Here is a 12771-nt window from a genome sequence, read left to right as displayed (position 1 = left end):
ATTTTGGTAAAAAAATTCAAATGTAAGTTTTAAGAGAAGGTCTATCTTTCAATATTATTAACGGTACCTACCTGCCATAGAACCGTTTTTTTTTTATTTGCTCTATAGGACAAGTATTGGTTTCGTGTCGACAAAAAAATTTGAGGTTTTAATCAAAACCAACATTACGATGATGGAGAATTCCAAAAAAGTGGGTTCCGCAATTTTGTCCGTGCGTCTGTGCGGTTGTGCATCCATCTGTACACATTTCCACAGCCTAAACGGGTTCACGGATTTTCTTCAAATTTGGTACAGATGATTTTTATGGAATTCTGAAAGTTGGTTTTTTTTGTTTTTTTTTTTTTTTATATCTCGCTTAGAAAGTGTACCTCCCATACAAATTTTTCAATTCAAACCAAATAACTCGAAAACGGCTCTAACGATTTTGATTAAACTTTGCAGACGTAATATTCGAAGCAATTGCAACAAAACTGCATTCTTATTTTTTTTTCAAAAAAAAGTCAAATAAAAAAACATTTTTTTTTTTCATTTAACAAAATTTTGCCCTAAATGTCGGCTCTTCCCAAACATCAACAAAATTTCTTTAATTGATTTATACAGAGGCAGCTCTTAAAATCTACAAGTAAACTAACATAAAAGTGTTTTAAACTGCAAGAGCAAGTACGTGCGACCCCAGTCGTGCATTTTATTTAATCTGATTTACTCCGAAGCTACTTATTCGATTTCAACGAAACTTTTTGTATAGAAGCATTTTTATAATTTTAATATAAGCCATAAATAAAATTTTGAAAAAAATAATTTTTGGATTTTTAAAAAAATTTTTCAAATTTTTTTTTTTTTTGAAAAATCAAATTTTCGAAAACGGAGCATTGGAATTCTGTGAAATTTTGTTTTTAGATGTTGATCAGTGATTTCTACAAAATTACATACCAATTTTTTTTTTAAATTAAAAAAAAAAAAAATAAATTTACCTACATATAAAAAAATTAGTTTTTTAAAACACGGTTCTAACGATTTTGAAAAATTTTTTTTTTTTTCAATGCCAATTGGAGGGCAATTTGATTTTAGATTTTGTTTTATTCTTTTAAAAAACGAATTTTATTTTTTTTTTGTTCCTAAACTCTAAGAGCAAGTTCGTGCGACCCAGTCGTGCATTTTATTTCTAAATCTCTCTCATTTCCATACAAACAATTGTAAGCAAAAAACTTAAAACCACGATTTCTCAAAACTACAAAATTTGGCACTAAACCCCATTTTCGTCTTATGACTTGCTCTAAGGGCAAGTATAATTGGTATCGGGTGAAAACAATTAAGAGGTCTTAAATCTTAATCAAAACCAATATTACTATGACGTTATGTTCGTAGGTTCATCTGAGCGTCTATCTGTATAACGAGCTAGAGCCTAAAAGGGTGGTTTGATTTGCTCACAATTTTTAACTGATATTTTTTTTAGAATTCAGTTTCCATTCGGTGGCCTGACTAAAACCTGAATTGAATTTCGTACTCAAAACGATTTCGCTTACATCCTTATTGCCGTTGCTTGAAACATAGATATTTGAAGTTGATTAAAGTTATTAAGACCTACTAAATGATGTCATTCCTATCATACAAAAAAAAAAACATTAAATGACTATAAAACCAGATATGTTTACTTACCAAGTATTTTTGTATAAGAAATAATGTTTTAAATATATGCCTACAAATAAAAAAAAAAAAAAATAAAACAAATTAAAAAAACCTGCGCTACAGCATGTCCAAATCCTTTTTTTTTTTAAACAGTGGATTTCTGTTAATTTATCATGCCTCGCATTATCTAGATGATCATACTCAATTTTAATATTTAAAATAATTAAAAAAAAAAAAATAAATTAAACAAAAGTGACAAACAAACAAAAGTTCTCTGTAAGCTGTATGACTGGCATTTTATTCTCATTTTGTATATAATGCGTGTGTTTATGCCAGCACACGTCTGAATATCCAAAGTGCATATCCGTTTGTATACAGTGCATTTATTCATGCTTATAGCTCGTAGGATTAAAAGAGGATGAAAAAAAAAAAAAAAAACAGGAGCAAAAGGGATATGCCTGTATTTCGCGCGTACATAAAAAGGATATTGGCTTTGGCTTCATGCCCCTCCTATTTTGGTATGAAATTGCGAAAAACACGAAATTGCAAAAAAAAAAAAAAAAAAAAAAAAAAACAACTTCACACAGTCATGAAATTTTGTGCCGTGGACACCATAACATGCGTTACATTCATATGTTTGTAACTCTGCCTACATGATGTTGTATTGTGCATATAATTAATAAATCATTGAATTTTAATGAAAATTCCCCTGCACCTGAAGCTCTTATTTTTTTTTTTTTTTGTCAATATAGGTACAACTCAAAATAATATAACACTCATGTATATATGTGTGCAGTGGATATGTGATGCTGATGGTTTAAAAATGAAATCGATGCCCGGTGATAAGTATAATACGAAAAGAGTCCTTTCCTTTTATACAGGGCTTAGTCCTATGAAATTTTTGCAATGATGTAGGTATTTTTCATGAAAAGAAACATTTTTCATAAAAACCAAAAAAAAAAATTTACCCTCACTTTTTTGTACCAATATTACAAATATAAGCGTTAAGGTAGAAGACGTATTTTTTATGAAGGGCCATCCTACATATCCTCCGTTGAATTTTTTTTATCGGTGCACTGTGAACTAAAGTGCCATGCAAATATTGGAGAAGGGGTAGTTACGAATTGTGAAAATTTTGCATATGTAGGTATTGGTTCAATTTTCGACTGGATACCTACGTATGCCTTTTTATACATTTAAATTCCCGTGCCACGAAAATGCATCATCGCATTCGCATCACATTCCATAGGCGTGGTTTGTTTTTTTTTTTTTTTTTTTAATACTTAATAAATATATATTTAAAATTATGCTATCAGCGGCTATTTTAAACGAAAACAGTTGAACTAATTTTTTGCAGTGCATTCAAGATCTAACATTTAAGCTAATATAACCCTAACGCTGGTTATATTTCTAACAAGTAGGTAAAATCTATTTGATCTAGAACCCGAAGTTGATGGTTTTTTGTGTTGAGCTAAGATATTATCTCTTTTAAATATAGTAATACCAAACTAAAGATGTTACTTCTATAAAGACTTACAGAAGCAAAATTAGTATCTGTGATGCCTTATAGAAGCTAAATTTTTATTTCGGAATGAATCTTGAATAAAATTCGTAGTCCTTTTCTCTTTTGAACATATAGTAATACCCAACTTGCAATTTTACTTCTATAAAGTTTTACAGAAGCAAAAGTAGTATCTAGGTATAATACCTCAAATTCCTAGCTATTTTTCTTCTTTTCTTAAATTCTTAAATGTACAAATTAAAAATTATTGTGCAAGTTCCCTTGAATTTGCTGCGGCATACGAATGTCATCAGATCATTATTATTTACACTCGATTTTCACACCTCAATATTCACAAGAAAACTAAACTCGATTGACGGTAGAAATGTTGTTCCCTCATCTTAGAGGTTCAATATCCATAGCAAAGAACCGAAATTGACTTTAACCTTGTATCTGCTGAATAGGTATATAAATAGATAGGTACCTATATCCTTTCAAAGACAAGACCTACAGCAAAATACCGCCAGAACTTTTAGAGATCGCGTATATCAAGGATTTAAGTTCATGCTGCAGGCAATCACTAGAACCGACAAAATGTTCCAATTTACACAACAGCATCTGTAAAATGAAACTGGTATAGAGCTTGCTTTAGAAACAAATTGCTTAAAAAAGTTCGAACTTGTTTAGCAAGTTCTAAACAGTTGTTTAAATACTGTTAAATAAACTTAACCGAAGAAAGCTAGTTTTTTTTTGGATAAGCTTCGGTTAATAAGCTTAAAAAAGTTAAGGCAAGTTTGATCTTCGAAAAATTTTGGTTAACAAGCTTCTATAACTATTGTATAGAGTTTTTCGGTAAGACTTGAAAATTTTTTGGTAACGAAGCTTAAAAAAAAAAAATTAGAAATTTTTTTGTTTGGCTTTTGACATTCGACAATGAATAATCTAGCTTGCAAATGCATTGTTTATGGAAAATATACACAGTATAAGCAATTGTTGGAAAAAAGTCGGAACCTTACAATATATCCCTTGCTACAGACGGAAACCTATGCTCCGAAAAGCTTATGAAATGGAACGCCAAGTAAAAAATATTGATAATAGACTAGAGTATTTTCGATGAAAATATAAAATGCATGATATAAAATCAATTTAAAACTAATTTAAAGCAGACATTTTTGTTATATTTGTTTATAAAATCTCGATAAGATATTGTATTAAAGAGCTGTATAAGCTCGTCCAAAGCTATCTATCAAATCTCACAGCTTCGATAAAGCTTCCCTTAAGCTTCTTATAGATCTTACAAGGACATTGTTGTAGAGACTCCAACTTGTAAAATGTTCTAATTTTGTATGTCGAACAACCTTACTTAAGTTTAACAGTAGCTGAAATGTAACCTCAGTTATACCTTTAATGAAGGTGAAATTTTAGTTGGGATAGCAACCCTTGAAGTTTATATCCAATAAAAAGAGAGAAAGACATTCCTCTAAGATGGATAAGCTGTCGTGTCTTTAAGGGAGACGTTAAGGCAGTTTGAACATTCGAAAAATCTTTTCAAGAATACCAGTTCTAAATAGAAGCTTGCTGGAAATACGGACTTTGTTGACCCATTTGCTATTTTGTTTTGCTATATTCAATACGAGACTTATTGAACGATAAATTAATTCAGTATCAGAGAAGAACATTTCCCTACGATGATGTAGAGATCCAAAAGTATTGTACAAATTGCATATCTTGCTTTTTTAAGTTAATAACAGGGGCCTATTTCAAAACTTACAAAACATCAACTCCATCAACTACATCAGTGGCTTCAAAAATCAAAAGTTGAGTCCGATTGCATGTCGGGAAATACTTGTTATGGTCTAAATAGTCTAAATGTTCAAAAAAGTGGTTCGAGCAGTCCCATTGGCCGCACCAATAATATAATGTTTAAAAATCATTGATGTAACTGATGTATTTAGCTCCGAAATAGGCCCCAGGTAGATTAAAACACTTAGGGATATACCTAATCTTATCAATGTATTCATTCATCTTTACAACAACCATATTGTTTTCGTATCAATCTAACTATTCTAACTATTTTCAGTACCGTAAAATAATAAACAAATAACAAATAATACAAATAAGAAGCAACTGGAATTTTTTCATAAAGAATATTTTATACAAAATTTAATAAGGAAGTACTCACCCTATTTAAACTGTGTGTGTGTGGAGAACTCCTTCAAACTTCTCGAACAACTCGTTCTCCTAAGACCCCTCTCTTCCTCGATTTAAACGAATGATCGTTAAGTCTTTTCCGATAAATTGTCATTGCATTATAGTGTTTTTGTTTATGTTTTTTTTTTTTAATGATTGAAAGGTAATAAAATTAATCACTTCCTTCACGTTTCTTAATCACTTAACATATTTGTGATTTTTATGTTACTCATAGTTTTGAATGTCAATGTCAGATTTTTTATATATTCTTATTGGCAAAAGCTCTTGCTGCTTTCTTCCCAATTCTCTCGCACGCAATGCCATTTTTTTTTTCTTCTTAATTTTGTTTTTTTTTTTTGTTTTTTTTTTTTAATTTAATTTGTTCACAAATTAATAATAATAGTAATCTTTTGGTTTTGTACTTTTTTTTTTTTATTTAATACCTCATAAAATTTCGACTTAATAACAAATGCATTTTTAATTTATCTATCTCTTAAGGTGGTTTTGATTCGAAATATATGCTTTATGTATTTTTTTTTGGTTTGTTTTAGTTTGTTTGTTAAAATTAATTTAAGGTCCCAGAGATGATTTTTTTTTAGTTTTAATATTCTTTTTTTTTTTTAATTCTAGTACTTAATTCTTGTCTAAATTTTACTAGAAACTAATTTTGTTTTCACAGCGAGAATGGAAAAAATCTTGTTACATATATAAAATTCTGATTTTTCTTCCACTAGTTTAGTGTTTTTTTTTTTTTTCTTCTTTTTAACAAAAAAATATATTTTTTTATACTAAAAAATATTTTTTATATGATTTTTTGTTTGACCTAAACATTTTCTATTTTTGGTTTTATCAAGCACTTAAAAATGTTCTGAATGATTACGTAAATTTTTTTTCATCACTTTTAAGTTGTATTTGCCGTTGCTTTTATGATTTTTGTTTTTTTCAATTTTTTTATTTTGTTTAAGGCCAAGTTAAGGCACACGAATTTTCAGATAAGGGTTGCTGTTGTTAGTTTTTTTTTTTTTTTTAATTTATTGTTTGTTATAGTTTTTATTTTTAATATAATACAATATGTGTTTTTAGTGTTAATTTTGGATAAATATATATATTTATGTTATATATATGTAAACCACGCACTCTTTATTTTTTGTTGTTATAAAACAGAAAAGAAAAAAAAAATGATTTTGTTTTTAACTAATACTTTTTAACCGTTTCACTTTTATTTCTATATAAAATAGTTTATTTTTGTTTTTAAATTTTAACTTTTAACGATCACATTTGGGTTTCCCGAAAAGAATTTTTTTATACGTATTTGTTTTTTTTTGCGATTTTTTTTTTGTTTTTTTTTTTGTTTTTTGTTTTTTATTTTTTGTATAGGCCTAAAATATCACTTGAAATGTTTCGACGACTACTTTCTTGCTTTCCAAAATAAAGTCCGCTCTTGCTTGTGTCTTATTTTGCTAAATAGTTTTTGTTTTTAATTTTACTAGATATTTTATTAGTTTTTTTTTTATATAATTAAATAGTTTTTAACAATTTTGCACAACATGATAAATGAACAAGAACGTAAAAAAATATAAGTCTTGAACGATTTGTAAAGTTTTTTTTTTTGTTTATTATTATAAATTTGTTTTTTCTTTTTTTATATTTATTTGTTATTTAAATTAAAACTAGCCCGTTTTATTTGTTGTTTTTTTATGTTATTTATATTTTTTCTTGATTTAAAGTATGTTGTAGCCCTCAACAAAACTTTGTTGCTTTTGTAGATGGATTGTTGCAATATTAGTTTTTTTTTTTTTTTTATTTTACAGTTTATAGTTTATATGATAGTATTATATTATATTTATATTTAATTATTGATATATGTTTGGTGTGTGTATTTTATAAATTAAAATATGAACTAAAAAATTATTAAAAAATTTAACTAAAAAATGACTGTATAAATATTTTAATATTTTTTTTTTTTTTTATTTTTTACAATTAAATGTTTTATACTATATATATATGTGTTGTATATATATATATAAATATATATATAAGTGTTCAAAAATCAATTTTGTTTGTTCCTAAAGATTTTGTGCATTAATTTGAAAATTTTGAATTTCTGCTCTGTTTATTTTAAAAAAATTTTTTGTTTTTTTTCCAAAAAGTGAATCTACTTAATTTCTGTTATTTGTTCCCGAAATGTGTGTTTTTTTTTTTTTTTGTAGAATATTTTTATAGCTTCGATGATTTTTGGTTTTTCTGATTTTAGAGGGATAGTATATATTTTGTTTTGTTTTGTTTTGTTTTTTTTTTTTCTTATTCAAGAGTGTAAGGGGGGTTCGGGGGATATTTTAAAAGAAAAAGTGTGTGTAATTTTTTTGCGTATTTTTGTTAGCAAATGCTAGCTGTATGGTAAATGGTATTTAAAACTGTATGTTCCGGTGTCAGTGTTATTTTGTGTAATTTCGTAGGAGTGTATTTTGATATTTACTTTCAAATTGCTTCGAAAGTCTATATTTTTTTTGTGTGTTTGTGTGTGGGGATTTTATTTTTTTATTTGATAGTTTTTTTTTTTGTTTTAAATAATAAATGAGTCTTTTTTTTTTTTTTAATAATTGTTTGTATTTTTTGAACTTAGAAAATGTTTGCCAATTCGAATTTCATATTAAATTGTAAAAAAATAATAATATTTGTTTTTTTTTTTTTTTATTGATTATAATTATGATTTTAAGTTAAAAAGATTTTTTTTTTTTATTTATTTAGTTTTTGTTAATTTCTTCTGGCAATAACTTTAATTTCGTAGAAAATTTTGTTGCGTTGTTGTAATTTTAATTTTGTTAATTTTGTTTATTTTTTTTTTTTAATTTATTTACTTTTGTTGTCTTTGTACTTTTGGTTCCGAAATTAGTTATGAATTTTGTTGTTGTAAGTTGAAGTTTTATATTTTGCTTGGTTTCATAAATTTATTTATTTTTGGTTTTGCTATCTTCGAAATAGTTAAAAAAATTTTTCTTCAAGTTGCTGCTTTGTTGTTGTTTCGTTTTATTTATTTATTTTATTTTTAATTATTTTTTACGAAAAAAAAATATATATATTGTCCGTTCTATTGGGTAATAAACTGAAAGTGGTTAAGTTTTATATATTGGATTCTATTGCTCAATTTTTTTTATGGTAAAGTTTATAATATTTCTTGGTCTATTGCGATTTTAAATTATGATGATTAGACCTAAAGCGTAGAAAGAGGAAAAAGATTATTAGAAAACAATATACACATTAGGAAAAAAAAAAAAATATTATGGGCTTTTGTGTGAACTTGATATTAAAATTCCGTCAGATTTGTTCTTTTTTTTTGGCTTTGGGTTGTTTGAAAAAAAAAATTTGAAAATAGAAAAATAAATTTGTTGTTTTCTTCTTATCTTAAGCGTTTATTCCACTCCTTTTTAGGTATATATAAAAAAAATGTCTTAAAAAAAAAAAAGTTATAGATACTTTATTGGAAAACTGAAAATTTTTAAGGCCACATTTATTACGAATTTTTTATAAAGATGGTTCTTAAATAAATAACCAAAGAGGTGTAATATTAAATTGTTAAAATTTTAAAAACTTTTTTGGATTAAAGAAATGAAAAAACAAAAAAAAAATCATAACTTTTGTTGTCCTTCTTTTGATTTTGATACTTAAAAATGGCTTGCTTTGTTTCTTTTAAACATTCTTCTTCCATTATCCACAATTTTCACTTTGTATAGTTTTACTTTCAATTTGTACCTACTTTTTTTTCTAAATTTTCTTCATACACCATAAAGAGAAAGAGAACAAAAAAAAAAATAATTGAAAAATGTAAATTTAGTCTTTCTTTACTTGTAACTTGTAACAAAATGGCGGCTAAATTAGTATTTTCTTCTTTTTTTTTTTCCAAACAGCACAATAATTGCAACACACTACTACAACAATCATATGATCCAAAGTTCTATAAAGAAAATTTGAAGAAAAATGCTAGCAAATAACAGAACAAGTAAAGGAAAACGACAACGAAGACGACGTGCGCTTTGAGCAGGTATTCCATTTTCTGGTTTTTGCTTTTATATAAATTTCGGTACACTTAAGGTTCAAAATGGCCACCGTACCGTTTAGATTTTGAGAAATTGAAGAAGACGAAGAAAAACATAACGTAGGTATTTTAGTAATTTGAAGAAAGGAAGAATAAAGTACGAACAAAAAAAAAAAGAAACTAATAGAAGACTGAGAAAATAACAAACATAACAATAAATTTAAAAAAGAAAAGATAGGTACATTTATCAGATCACAAGTTTAAAGTGTATTTTGTGTAGTTTTATTTTTAACCGTTTTCGGAAGGAACTTTTCGAATTTTGTCACTGGTAAAACATTTTCTGACGGAATTGAAATATATATTTAGATTTTTTTATTATTTGTTCACAATTTCCAAACACTTTAGCATAATATTTAAACAATTTTTATTTGTTAGGGAAAGCATTTTATTAAATAAAAAAAAAAAAAATAATTATTAAAAAAATAACTTGCATTGATTAATTGTATGGTTGAGAAGAATGGAAAAAAATGTTGCCGGAAAAATATGTTGTGTGTTGTATAACCCAGCTAAAGGCTTATTATGTTTTGTATTGCAATTTTTTAAACTCGACATAGTCGATTCCGACATCATCCGAAATCAGCAAACGAACGAATTTTTTCTTGGTATTTGTGGTGTGAATGTGAATAAAGGCTCACATATACCTATAAAGGCATCAGTAATTGATTTTATGTGTATTTGTTGGGAAAATCAGTATGGGAAATATACCCACCTACCTACAACGAGAGAATATGCATATGCAGTTGCAATTTTGGAAAATGCATTCACTATAGAGGTCCCCTTTTGCCTTTTGGTTTTGCTTTTGGTGTGGTGTAAAGCCTATGCCCTGCTGCTGTATGGCCAGCCCCATACTACAAAGGATATGCCTGAGCCTGGCCCTTGTTTAATAGTGGATGCTCGCTGCTTATAATCACCCCTCGGCGGACACGACGAACGGACAAACAAACAAACGAACGAACGAGTGCAAAACATGGATATGACACCCAACCCCCGTGCCGTGCTCATGACAACAACATGAAAGGAAAAAAAAAAGCAGCATTTCATTCACCTACAACATATAGCATAGCAGTTGCAAGTTGCGAGTAGACGACATGAGAGCAAGTTGAATGCCTCAAATTAGCAACTCACCCCACAAGGACAGAACTGCATTTTCACATGCAGTTGCCAGACAGGCAAAGTGCACATTGCACATACTTTACTTCATGCACCCTGCATCCTGCTGCATCCATGCAATGCATCCTGCACGCACATCACCCTTAAATACTCCCCCTCATACTCAAGCGTGTTCGTGTAGATATAGGTAGCTTGGCTGGTTTGGGGATACCAATAGTTCTGAAAAACCTGCTGCCATTTGGTTGTGGTCCGAACGAAAATATAACAGTGCGAACGGTGCATAGACCGACCCAATACCCATAATACCCAACACCCTATACCCTATACGACCCCAATGATTTAAAGTTGTGTGCGTAGGGTTCTGTTATAGATGTATTGAAAGTTTTAATGTGCGTACGAACGAACCTAGCAATACGCATAACTGAGGTAGATTTTGGGTTCGGTTTGGTTCGGTTCGGACAGCAGTTGTAGTAGGCCTGCTTTTATTCTTCTGTTATAGTCCTTGAATTGATATATTGACATTTTACCTTTGTATTGGATGTTTGGGGGATGGGATATTGGGGTGAATTTTTGTTCGCATATATGTGTGCAAATGTGCATTATGCATCTCCACAAAGTTGCGTCAGTACGAAAAATATTATGCTGCTGTTTTTTACCGTGGTATTTTTCAACGCGCCATCGAAAGGATGCGCTTGGGTCTCGCTTCTCTTTCTGTTTCATTTTTTTTTTTGTATATGTTTTTTTTATATATATTTTCGTGCTAATGTTGTCAATGTAGCGAACAAGTAAATAAATGACTTCTGCTTGCAATAAAGATTATACATATTAATACCATAACATTTTATACTCATTTATTTTGTTTTTTTTTTTTTTGTTTTTGTTTTTGTATTTCGTTATCTAGGATATTATTTATGATGAGGGTTTTATGCGTGTGCATTACTACCCTGTACTAGTACCTGCATAGTATAATTTTTTCTTTTGCTGCACAAGGGTAGCTAGATGGGGGCAGGGGTGGGGGGCTTTTGAAAGCGAACAAAAAATGTATATATATGCGCCGCGTATTATGCGTGAGGAGTGGAAATGCGTTTTCAACTAGGTAAATACCTACATATATGTTTGTAGGTAGGTGTGTTGCGTGACGTGAAGAAAATTGCAATTGGAAAATGGAATAGGTTGGGGGAGGGGGTGGTTGGTATTATTATGGTATCCAATGCAAGTATACTGCACTTATATACAAAAAACGCGTCATTCAAAGGTAAATACATGGACATGTATACATCTGGGCGTTGGATGTTAATAAAAACCTAGCCGACGGACGCAAAAACACGTATATATTGTAATGTATTTTAAGACATACAATTTTGCCTCCAAAGGATGACTTTACTTAGAAAAAAAAAGTAAGTAAGTAACGTGCAAGTTGTAATAGTTATGTATCAGGCCCAGTACCTTAGTAGGAATGCATATATAACACGAATTTCTTTGGGTTAATTTAAAGAAACTCACTGCACTTTAACCTATAAATCGATAGGTAGATGTTTGATAGAATATAGAGAAAAAATAAAAATGTTAGGGCAAGGAGGATCATCTCCCACCACCATCGCACCGTATCGGCTCAAGATTAGGTATATTGTATTAACCCAGTTAAATTAGAATTAAATTTCGAGAGAATTTTCAGCAAATCCTTTAAGGAAATTATTAACTTTTCTAAAATAGAATTTTCATTCTGCTTTGAAGTACTTGTCAGTTTTTTGGAGGAATTTGCAAAAGCTAATCACTTTACAGTTAATCATAGGATAATTCAGCCCATTAAGTACAATTCATTACATCAAGAGAAACAGTCGCCGTCGCAGCACTGCGCACGGCTTTTTGAGAGCCGTACCACCACCGCACCACCACCGCACCACATCCGCACCATGATCAAAAATTTATGTTCTAGACTGGTCGAGTTCAAATCTTGTTCTAATTCAGAAATTATTTATCATGGTGCGGCGAAATTTTCCATATAAAATAAAAGCGTGCGGCTGTGCTGCGGTGGCGCGGTCGGTGGTGGTGCGGCAAAATTTTCCGCCAAACGGGGATGGTGCGGCGGCCAAGAAATGTTTTTTTTTTTTTGTTTTAAAAATAGTTGTTGTTTAACTAAAACTGGAGTTTAGCCAATGCAATTCAAATGGCATAAACTCGAGTTTTTCTTAAAAGCAGCTTAAACAGTGTCTATGAATACGCCCCAATTTCTTTTTTTACTCGGGATCTA

At 29.2% G+C, this 12771-nt stretch overlaps 1 protein-coding gene across 1 annotated transcript in view; it reads right to left on the bottom strand.

Annotated features, from left to right (window-relative positions):
- Window positions 1-5688, bottom strand: part of LOC129920472 (uncharacterized) — an 87896-nt gene extending 82208 nt beyond the window's left edge. The window contains exon 1 of the mRNA XM_056001683.1: window positions 5310-5688. The gene's annotated coding sequence lies outside the window, so the exon portion shown is untranslated. The remainder of the gene's footprint in view (window positions 1-5309) is intronic.
- Window positions 5689-12771: the final 7083 nt, after the last annotated feature.

The sequence above is a fragment of the Episyrphus balteatus genome, chromosome X, assembly GCF_945859705.1.
Source record: "Episyrphus balteatus chromosome X, idEpiBalt1.1, whole genome shotgun sequence".
Taxonomy (NCBI): Eukaryota; Metazoa; Arthropoda; class Insecta; order Diptera; family Syrphidae; genus Episyrphus; species Episyrphus balteatus.
This window is presented reverse-complemented; position numbering and strand designations above follow the sequence as displayed.